The sequence below is a fragment of the Vulpes vulpes genome, chromosome 5, assembly GCF_048418805.1.
Source record: "Vulpes vulpes isolate BD-2025 chromosome 5, VulVul3, whole genome shotgun sequence".
In the NCBI taxonomy this organism is placed as follows: domain Eukaryota; kingdom Metazoa; phylum Chordata; class Mammalia; order Carnivora; family Canidae; genus Vulpes; species Vulpes vulpes.
Window position 1 is genome coordinate 91,691,016 of NC_132784.1, and position 12,129 is coordinate 91,703,144.

Consider the following 12,129-nt stretch of genomic DNA (forward strand, 5'->3'; position numbering starts at 1 on the left):
ATTATCACTTCTGGTTTCCCTATGGGCTGAGGGCCTGTACTGACTTGCAAATACTTCCAGGAACTCTGACTCTTAAACCAGTTGATAAGCAGGTATTAAGAAAGAAGACAATAGTGTTCTAACACAAATGACCTACCATATCCTTTCTTACTTCCATTACTTCTTTATATTAGTTTTAACCACTTATGCTGGAAATGGCATAGCAAGAAAGGGAAAAATAAGGTAACCCATAGTTTTGGGTTTTTTTCCTTTCAGTCTTCTCTTCCTCATCCATAAGTTAAAGGTAGTGAGTGTTGGTAGAATGTGGACATGAGAAGTGGAGTTAGGGGAGCCTGGATTGCTAAATCAGATAAGTGTCCACCTTGGGCGCAGGTAATGATCCCAGGGTCCTGGGATCAAGTCCTGCATTGGCATTCTTGCTTAGCAGGGAACCTGCTTCTCCTTCTCCCTCTGCCATTCCCACACCTTGTGCTCTCTCTCTCTCTCTCAAACAAATAATTTTTTTAAGGTGGAGTTAATGATTCTGACTATTCATCTCCTGTTTCCTTCTTACACGGATCCTTGTGATTACACCAGCTCCATCCAAATAATCCAAGATAATCTCATCTCAAAATTCTTAACTTAATCACATTGTAAAAAAAAAAAAATCACATTGTAAACTCCTTTTCACTATGAAAGGTCACATGTTCACAGGTTCCAGGGATTAAGACATGAACACATTTTGTCCTCCATAACTACATAGCAGATCAGTATCTCTGATGGTACACGAACCTGAAAATATCCGAAATGTGTTATAAGACTCAAAGATATGTGCACACACAGGTGCGTGGACTTGTGTATGTACACACACACACACACACACCACCTCATTTTCAAAAGATGAGAGAAAAAAAAAGATGAGAGAGTAAGAAGAAATGGCGTTAGGCCTGATACATTTGCTGATTTCCTGATAAACTGATTTAGATTATGTACCAAATATAGCATTAGTTTAGGGGAGGTGCTTCCTTTCCTGGAAGTCACAGCAAACATCAAAGCAGATAGCAGCCATATAGAGCCACCAATGCCTGGGGAGATACCAGGCAGACACATCAGAGGAGGTCTCCAGTTGGCTAAAGTTATACAAGATTTCTAAGTAACGTGCACTCATATGCTGAAAATCTCTGACAGAAGCTCAAGTTTGTCTCAGGTGTCCTGGAGAATTCTGACTTTCTAAGAGGGGAAATCTATTCTTGATGATCCCAGATCAATACGTAATTCTTCAAGGGTATTCTAATTTTGCAAACCTCAAATGAAAAGAATATGTGTTCAATGGCTGTTGAGTGGAACGCTCTGAAAGTGCCAGTTAGGTCAAGCTGGTTGATAGTGCTGCTCAGGCCATCTACATCCTTACTGATTTCCCTTCCACTGGTTCTAGCAATTACTCAGAGACAAGTGTTGAAGTCTTCAAATATAATTGTTGATTTGTCTATGTATCCTTTCAGTTCTCCTCATTTTGTCTCCATGTATTTTGAAGTTCTGTTGTTAGTTGCGTGCACATGTAGGATTGTTAGGTCTCCTTGGTGACTTAACTTCCGTCATTAGATAATGTCCCTCTTTATCACTGGTAATATTCTTTGTTCTGAAGTGTACTTTATCTGACATTAATGTAGCCACTACCCCTTCCTTCCTTCTTTCCTTTTACTTAAAAATGTTAAAACCTTTTTATTTTGAGATAATTTTAGACTTGCAAAAAAGTTCTAAAAATAATGCAGATATCCCAAATAGACTTCACCAAACATTCCCTAATAATAACACTTTGCATAACTTTGATATGATGATAAAACTGAAGCAACTAACATTGGTACAGTATTATTAATCAACTTACACACTTCACTGGGATTTTATTAGCTTTTCACCAATGTCTTTTCTCTATTCCAGGATCCCACAGAACGTGTAGTTATACAACTTATTGGTCTCCTCCAATCCATGGCATTTCCTCCCTCTTTCCTTATCTTTTAAGACCTATTATTTCTTCTAACATTTTACCACATCAATCTGTCTCTTCTCTTCTTTGGAACTCCAATGGCATAAATATTAGAACTTTGGGGTTTTTTTAAGATTTCATTTTTTAAGTAATCTCTACACCCAACGTGGGGCTTGAACTTACAACCCCAAGATCAAGAGTTGCATGCTCTCCTGACTAGCCAGCCAGGTACCCCAATATTTAGAACTTCTGTTTTGTTTTTTTTAAGATTTTATTTATTTATTCATGAGAGCCACACAGAGATAAGCAGAAACATAGGCAAATGGAGATGCAGGCTCCCTGCAGAGAGCCCAATGTGAGACTCGATCCCAGGACTCCAGGATCACAACCTGAGCCAAAGGCAAATGCTCAACCGCTGAGCCACCCAGGTGCCCCTATTTAGAATTTTTGATATTCCCCAGATTCCTGAGATTCTGTTCTTTTTTTTCCTCAGTTGTTTTTCCCTTTGTTGGCTAGATTGAATACATTCTATTGATCTATTTTCAGATTCATTGACTCTCCCTTTTGTCATCTCCATTCTGCTGTTAGCTTTTCTTCAGTTCTAAAAAATTTCTATTTGGTTCTTTATGTATAGTTTCTATGTCTCTGCCAAGAATGTCTATTTTTCCATTATTCGCTTCATGCATGTTTACCTTAGTTCATGAGATACAGTTGCCACCCCTGCTTTAAAGTCTGTATGATAATTCTAAGTTCAGGGTTATCTTGGATTGGCATTTCTTAATTGTTTCTTGAGAACTGGTCACACTTTCTTATTCTTTTTACGTTAAGTAACTTTCATTGTATCCTGATACTTATTTGATAAATTAATTATTTTTATCAGAGTTCAATTTGCCAACATATAGCATATCACCCATCCCATCAAGCACCCCCCTCAGCGCCCATCACCCAGTCACCCCAAACCCCTGCCCACCTCCCTTTCCACTACCCCTTGTTCATTTCCCAGAGTTAGGTGTCTCTCATGTTCTGTTGCCCTCACTGATATTTCCCACTCATTTTCTCTCCTTTCCCCTTTATTCCCGTTTGCTATTTTTTTATATTCCCCAAATGAATGAGGCCATAGAATGTTTTTCCTTCTCTGATTGACTTATTTCACTCAGCATAATACCCTCCAGTTCCATCCATGTCGAAGCAAGTGGTGGGTATTTGTAGTTTCTAATGGCTAAGTAATATTCCATTGTATATATATATATACACATATATATATATATGTATGTATATACCACAGCTTCTTTATTCATTCATCTTTTGATGGGCACTGAGGCTCCTTCCACAGTTTGGCTATTGTGGACATTGCTGCTATAAACATTGGGGTGCAGATGTCCCGGCATTTCACTGCATCTGTATCTTTGGGGTAAATCCCGAGCAGTGCAATTGCTGGGTCGTAGGGCAGGTCTATTTTTAACTCTTTGAGGAACCTCCACACAGTTTTCCAGAGTGGCCATAACAGTTCATATTCCCACCAACAGTGCAAGAGGGTTCCCCTTTCTTCACATCTTCTCCAACATTTGTTGTTTCCTGTCTTCTTAATTTTCATCATTCTCACTGGTGTGAGGTGGTATCTCATTGTGGTTTTGATTTTTATTTCCCTGATGGCAAGTGATGCGGAGCATTTTCCCATGTGCGTGTTGGCCATGTCTATGTCTTCCTCTGTGAGATTTCTGTTCATGTCTTTTGCCCATTTCATGATTGGATTGTTTGTTTCTTTGCTGTTGAGTTTAATAAGTTCTTTATAGATCTTGGATACTAGCTGTGCTTTTACTGTGCAGAAGCTCTTTATCTTGATTAAGTCCCAATAATTCATTTTTGCTTTTGTTTCCCTTGCCTTCATAGATGTATCTTGCAAGAAGTTGCTGTGGCCAAGTTCAAAAAGGCTGTTGCCTGTGTTCTCCTCTAGGATTTTGATGGATTCTTGTCTCACATTTAGATCTTTCACTAGATTTTTTTTTAAGATTTTTTTTTTTTTAAGTAAACTCTACACCCAATGTGGGACTCAAACTCACCACCCAGAAATCAAGAGTTCCATGCTCCACCAACTCAGCCAGCCAGGAACCCCAATACTACATATTTTTAATATTATGTTTTATAAACTCTGGGTACAATTAAAGTCCTCTAAAGAATTTTTTCTTTTATTAAGGATTTAATTTTTTTATTAATATATCCAAAGAAGCAGTATGTGGTCCTCTGTAAAAATTGAGTCATTGAATCAGCACGCAATTGGAAGTCAATCGATTCCAAAAGAGCTGATGATATTTAACAGATTTTATACCTTTATAAAATATTACTAGGTATTTTTCACAACGGGTTTGCTGCCAGAACACAGGTGTCCTGAAAATCACTGCTAAACCTAAACCAAAATGGGAAAGGAAAAGACTCACATCAACATCGTCGTTATTGGACACATAGATTCTGGCAAGTCTACCACTACTGGCCATCTGATCTACAAATGTGGTGGGGTCGACAAAAGAACTATCGAAAAATTTGAGAAGGAGGCTGCTGAGATGGGAAAAGGCTCCTTCAAGTATGCCTGGGTCTTGGATAAACTGAAAGCTGAATGTGAACATGGTATCACCATTGATATCTCCCTGTGGAAATTCGAGACCAGCAAGTGTTATGTGACCATCATTGATGCCCCAGGACACAGAGACTTTATCAAAAACATGATTACAGGCACATCTCAGGCTGACTGTGCTGTCCTGATTGTCGCTGCTGGTGTTGGTGAATTTGAAGCAGGTATCTCCAAGAATGGGCAGACCCGTGAGCATGCCCTTCTGGCTTACACACTGGGTGTAAAACAACTAATTGTTGGTGTTAACAAAATGGATTCCACTGAACCACCCTACAGCCAGAAGAGATACAAGGAAATCGTTAAGGAAGTCAGCACCTACATTAAGAAAATTGGCTACCACCCCGACACAGTAGCATTTGTGCCAATTTCTGGTTAGCATGGAGCCAAGTGCTAACATGCCTTAGTTCAAGGGATGGAAAGTCACCCATAAAGATGGGAATGCCAGTGGAACCACACTGCTTGAAGCTCTGGATTGCAGTCTGCCACCAACGCGTCCAACTGATAAGCCCTTGCGTCTGCCTCTCCAGGACGTCTACAAAACTGGTGGTATTGGTACTGTCCCAGTGGGCCAAGTGGAGACTGGTGTTCTTCAGCCTGGCATGGTGGTCACCTTTGCTCCAGTCAATGTTACAACTGAAGTCAAGTCTGTTGAAATGCACCGTGAAGCTTTGAGTGAGGCTCTTCCTGGGGACAATGTGGGCTTCAATGTCAAGAATGTATCTGTCAAAGATGTTCGTTGTGGCAATGTGGCTGGTGACAGCAAAAATGGCCCGCCAATGGAAGCAGCTGGTTTCATGGCCCAGGTGATTATCCTGAACCATCCAGGCCAAATCAGTGCTGTATATGCACCTGTGCTGGATTGTCACACGGGTCACATTGCTTGCAAGTTTGCTGAGCTAAAGGAGAAGATAGATCGTCATTCTGGAAAAAAGCTGGAAGATGCTCCCAAGTTCTTGAAATCTGGGGATGCTGCCATTGTTGATATGGTTCCTGGAAAACCTATGTGTGTTGAGAGCTTCTCTGACTATCCTCCTCTGGGCTCTTGTGCGGTTCGTGACATGAGACAGATGGTTGCTGTGGGTGTCATCAAAGCAGTGGACAAGAAGGCAGCTGGAGCTGGCAAAGTCACCAAGTCTGCCCAGAAAGCTCAGAAGGCTAAATGAATATTATCCCCAATACCTGCCACCCCAGTCTTAATCAGTGGTGGAAGAATGGTCTCAGAACAGTTTGTGTCAATTGGCCATTTAAGTTTAATAGTAAAAGACTGGTTAATGGTAACAATGCATCGTAAAACCTTCAGAAGGAAAGGAGAATGTTTTGTGGACCATTGTGTGTGTGTGTGTGTGTGTGTGTGTGTGTGTGTGTGTGTGCGCATGTGTGGCAGTTTTAAGTTATTAGTTTTTTAAATCAGTACGTTTTAATGGAAACAACTTGACCAAAAATCTGTCGCAGAATTTTGAGACCCATTAAAACAAAAGTTTAATGAGAAAAAAAAATTACTAGATAAAACATAAATTGACATTTTTTTAATTCAAGGAATTTTTTTTCTCATTACAGCAGACAGTCGATCAACCCAGTTAGGTTCGGACTGCTGGTTCTGCTTCATATCCTGTGGGCAGTGGTTTCACTGTTGGTTCAGTTCTCAAAGCCTTTGCTGTGCTGATTTGGGTCTGATCCATTCAAGTACAGGTCGAGTGTAAGCCCATGGTGTGGACAGGTTCCTACACAAAATTAGGTGTCCCCTGCTCATTCTCTCTGTCTCATGAGTTCTCCCAGCACCCGGGTCCCCATGGCCACTTTTCTGGTGCCTCTGGTCAGAGGGGATAGCAACTGGAATTTTAATTGCCTGAACTGCCACCAAAGCACAGCTCCTCAGGGAGGGTCCACCTTCAGGGAAAAGCTGAGAGAGGGGAAAAAAATGAGGATTATATACATATATTCTCTTCAATCCTCTCTTCCTGGTTGTTCTTTCCAGAAAGATGGGGTTTTCACTCTAGGTGTAGCCTCTTCTCTCCCCCCTCCCCCTCCATGCACTCATTTTTGCAACTGGTAGCTTGCCCTCAGGTGAAAGTTGTGAGAGAAAAGGAAAAATTTGAAAACACAAGAAACTTGCTTCTATGTAGCTTACTTCTCTCCACAATTCATCTTCTTTTGTTGACTTTCAAGATCCTCATATATTTCCTTTTTTTTTTTTTAAGATTTACTTATTTATTTGAGAGCAGGGGGAGTCACAGAGGGAGAGGGAGAGGGAAAGAATCTCAAGCAAGTGAGGAGCCCAACACAAGATCCCACGACCCAGAGATCATGACTTGAGCCAAAATCAAGAGTCAGGTGCTTAACCGACTGAGCCACCCAGGTGCCCCTTTGTACGCTTGCTTCCCATGTTATGTCCAGTTTTTAAGTTGTAGTCCATACAATTCAGAGGCTGTAGTGGCCTTATTTCATCTCGGTCAGAATCAGAAGTCCCACTTCTATTATTTTTATGTGGATTTATTTGATTAAAAAGAAAATGTTCTGGCTCATTCAGCCTGACCCAGAGCCCATTTTGGAAACTCTTGTATCTTCCATCAGATACCATTTCTCTGGGGATGAAAGCAGTTTGGATACTATTCTCTGAAATATGGTGGTTGCAGGACTCCTGGATGGCTCAGTGGTTGAACCTCTGCCTTAGGCTCAGGGTGTAATCTCGGAGTTCCAGGATTGAGTCCTACATCAGGCTCCCTGCAGAGAGCTTGCTTCTCCCTCTGTCTATGTCTCTGCCTCTCACTCTGTGTGTCTCTCATGAATAAATAAATAAAATCTTTTAAAAAAAGAAAAGATAAGAAATGTGATGGTTTGGGATGTTATATAGAAAGGTTGAGAACCTCCAATCAGACAAACTATTGTTTATTTTTAATCATGGACGTTCTGTAACCAGGGATCAGCAGAAACACATTCAGTTGGCCACCTTATTGGGCCAAGGTTGGTTTTTCTTTAGAAATATTCTCAACAGGCTTGGCCTCTTAATTAATTAGAAAATTATAAAATTCTGCTATCCCCTGTTTCCTATGTCTTAAGACCTATTAGGTTTCATTGTCTGTGTGCCTGGGGCCACCAAGCAATTCATCAAGCACTTGGTTTCTTTTCCTGGCTCTTCTTCTCTCCAACTTTCAAATGTTGGCACCCCAGGGCTGGGACCTGCATCTCTTTCCTCTGGCCTGACTCTCTCCCTATGTGACCACTGCTCCTTCCATGGAAGGAATGGTCTGTCTATGGGTTCATGACTCCCTTAAATTCCACACTTCCTATCTAATTTCCTACTTGACATCTCTACTGGGCTCTCTAATAGTATCTCATGACCTGTATTATCTAAGGAAGAGTTCTTAATTCCCCACTTCCAGATCTGTTTCTCCTCAGTCTTCCCCATTCCAACAAATGGTGCATCATCTCTTCAGCATCTACTGGCTTAGGCCCCACACTCAGGAGTCAACCCTAACATCCTCTAAGTCTTGTCAGTTCTGCCTCTGAGCTGCCCATTCTCCACTTCCGCCCACATCCATTGCCTCCACCTCAGTCAAAGCCACCATCATGTCTCTCCCAGATGGCAGAGAGAGCCTTTCTGACTGCTTTCCCTGCTTCCTCCTGTATTTGCCTGTTCTTGGTACCTTCCCTGTACAGCAGCTTCTACAGCAGAAATCACCTCACTCTCTTGCTTAAAACCCTTAAGTGGCTTCCTTTGGCAACTAGATGTCTTTTTGTAGTCTAAGAGGTGCTGCAGGACCTGTCCCTGTTTCCATCCTCCTTTCTCACTGTTCTCCTATATGTCCTAGGAGGAAGACCAGGAGAGTCTGTCACAGAAGCCCTGATGAGAGAGTGCTTCCAAGAAGAATTGGTTCCTGTGGTCCATGCAGCTGAGAGGCTGAGTGAGTAGAGGCATAGACTGGATTTGCCCACAGGGAGGAGTGAGTAACTTCATGTCCTCCATTAGAAAAGTGGGTTGTTCTGAGGAGTATAGATTATGGAGAGTCTATATAGATTATGAATGTGTATAACTAAGACATCATTAGTCTGAGTTCAAATGATTTTAGTTCTGCAGCTCATAGTCAATCATTCTTAGACCTTAAAGTTTATCAGAATCACTTGGAGGGGGCAGCCCGGGTGGCTCAGTGGTTTAGCACTGCCTTCAGCCCAGGGCATGATCCTGGAGACCCGACATCAAGTTCCACATGGGGCTCCCTGCATGGAGCCTGCTTCTCCCTCTGCCTGTGTCTCTGCCTCTCTCTCTCTCTCTCTCTCTCTCTCTGTCTCTCATGAATAAATAAATAAAATCTTTTTTAAAAATCACTTGGAGGGCTTGTTAAACTATAGCTTTTATGATTCAATTAGGATTGACACTTTGCAGTCCTAACAACATTCCAGGTGTTGCTAAACCTCATCCTGTTCTACAAATAGGAAGTTACAGTCTTTTTCAGGGGTTATCTTTTGCTCTTTTTTTGAGTATTTCCCATAGTGCCTGGGTGTCCATAAATGGCACTGCTTACTGCTTACTACTTCTGCAGCCTGGTGGAAAGGAGACGAGGATACCCCTTGAGCTAAGTTCTGCCATCCATGGTCCCTAACAGCCCTGTGGAGATGCCATTCTGACCAAGTCATCCATGCCAGCTGGCCTCTGCCCAGCTCGGGACAGCCAAGCACCTGCTGCCACTGCTAATAATGGAACAACAGATCCACCACTTGGTAGAACCAGTAACCTGTTAATGTCACTGGTGTCAGTTTCTTGGCTTAAATCCTAGAAGTCCTGAAGGAATAAAACTCTAGCTTACTGACTTCTATAGGCCTTAATGTAGGCATCCATAGGTTTCCCTAGACATTAGTGCAATAGGAAGGAACATGATCCAACTCTACTAAACCCAGTCAGAACTATCCCACTGCAAAGCTGCCCCACTTTCTGAGTGGTGAGCTCACTCAATTCACACACACACACTACTCTAGAGTTACCTCTATCCACCTACACCTGAACTCACCCTCACTGCACACAATATACACCATTTAAGGAGCGGCCCTGTAGGGCACTGAGTCTGAGTCACTGGCTCCAAATCCATGTTCCCTCATAGAGATTTTCCTCTTGAGAAACTGACCATCCTTTCCTGAAGTCCAATTTCACCTGGGCCTTCCCCACCCATCAGTCATGTCTTTGTAGACTTAAATCTCAGGGGTGTCAGAGTTCCTGGTCCCTCTGTTTTGGGAGATGGGGGTTCATTTCCAAATAATTTGGGGTTGCAGAAAGATACAAGAGATTCCACCGCAATTCACTAATGACAGCAAACAAGTTCCCAAAGCAAATAGGTGCACTGGAGGAAAGGCATTGTCAAACTCCTTTCTGCAAGAACATGAAGTCCACCCAGGCCAGTAAAGCATCAGCATTTACATGGTATAGATGTTAAAGAAATGATAGCTATTACTATTATTGCCTGTTTCTGCCCTAGAAACTCATCTTTTTCCCCAACTCAGTTTCCCCTCCAGCTTTTCCTGCCCAACCCTAATCTCTAGTCTCCTTTCTTCACACCCAGATGGTGCCCCTCCAGCATCTCTCTCCCGAAATTCACTTTGTCCTGCCCTTCCCTTAAACAAGAAACAACCAGTCCCTATTTGTAACCATCCAAACTCCTGTTCCTAGCCTTCAAATCCTGCTCCCTTATCTCTCCAACCTTAGCATGTATTCCCCCAAATCCATCCAAACACATATCAAATGCCTTCAGGCACTTAGAACTATAAAGATGGGGGATCCCTGGGTGGCGCAGCGGTTTGGCACCTGCCTTTGGCCCAGGGCGCGATCCTGGAGACCCGGGATCGAATCCCACATCGGGCTCCCGGGGCATGGAGCCTGCTTCTCCCTCTGCCTGTGTCTCTGCCTCTCTCTCTCTCTGTGACTATCATAAATAAATAAAAATTAAAAAAAAAAATTTAAAAAAAGAACTATAAAGATGAACTGGATGTTGCTGTTCTCAATGAGCTCACAGTATATAGAAAGAAGCAAATGAGCATAAGCTGATTCCTAAACCACGTGAGAAGGTCTAGGCTGCTGGAACCCAGTCAGTAGGTTGATCGAGGGTGGAGAAAGGGCATTTGAGGCAGAAGAAAGTAGATGTGCAAAAGCATGCAGGCTTGAGTAGAGCACATTCACGTCACTCCAGGTCATTCCACATGATGGAGCAAAGAAGTGGAGAAAAATGGACTGGTAATTTGGGGGGATAAAGAAGTGGGCAGGAGTAAGATTTTGCATATTAAGAGATATCCACAAAAGCTTAGAATTGATCCTAAGGTTAATGGGCAATAGCTGAAGGATTTTCAGTAGGGAAGTAAATTTTAATCTTAATATAGAGGTTTGAAATTGTGCTGATTCATAGATAAGTCCAAATTCAGGGACTTGTTTAAAATGTATTTTAAAGATCTTACATTACAGAGAGATTGGTATTTGTGAACATAGAAAGCATATATCAGGGTCTGTCCTATATAAAACAATAATTAGGCAGTTCATCAGGGAATGCAAAACTAAAGCTGCCATCTTTTGTCCCCACGTGTGTGCATCTAATCTCAGATGGTCTGCCGGAGACCCCTGAGCGCCAACTCTATTCCCCCCACATGGTCCCATTCCCACTCCAAGATGAAAGAAATTATCATGAACCAGGAGAAACTTGCCAAACTGCAAGTGTGCATTGGTGGAAAAGGACCTGCCTGCTGAAAGAAGAAAGTGTTTCGTGGAACAGCTACGGCAGATGATAAAAAACTTCAGTTCTCCTTAAAGAAGTTAGGGGTAAGCAATATCTCTGGTATTGAAGAAGTGAATATGTTCACAAACCAAGGAACAACAATCCACTTTAACAACCCTAAATATCAGGCATCGCTGGCAGTGAACATTTTCACCATTACAGGCCATGCTGAGACAAAGAAGCTGACAGAAATGCTACCCAGTATCTTAAACCAGCTTGGTGCAGACAATCTAACTAGTTTAAGAAGACTGGCTGAAGCTCCGCCCAAACAATCTGTGGATGGAAAAACACCACTTGCTACTGGAGAGGATGATGATGATGAAGTTCCAGATCTTGTGGAGAATTTTGATGAAGCTTCCAAGAATGAAGCAAACTGAATTGAGTCAACTTCTGAAGAAGATAAAACTTGAAGAAGTTACTGGGAGCTGCTATTTTATAGTCTGACTGCTTTTTAAAATTTTGTTCATGGATCTGATAAAATCTAGATCTCTAATATTTTTAAGCCCAAGCCCCTTGGACACTGCAGCTCTTTTCAGTTTTTGCTAATACACAATTCATTATTTGTAGCTAATTAAGCTGAAGAAGTCTGGGAATAAACTTTGAAACAAGGTTAACAAAGTTCTTTGCCTAGGAAAAATAAAATAAAATAATTACTGATATAATCTCTCCTCATTTTGCATAATACTGTGTATCTGTAAAGAATCAGTACTCATTCATTCATTCATCACAGTGACAGGCAAGCTTGAAGAAGCAAGACAGCTTCTAGTTATTGTAGGACAATACAAGTGACC

At 41.8% G+C, this 12,129-nt stretch overlaps 1 pseudogene; it reads left to right on the forward strand.

Moving 5' to 3' along the window:
* The first annotated feature begins 11,232 nt into the window (after positions 1–11,232).
* LOC112914545 (transcription factor BTF3 pseudogene) lies at positions 11,233–11,883 on the forward strand (annotated as a pseudogene).
* The last annotated feature ends 246 nt before the right edge of the window (positions 11,884–12,129 follow it).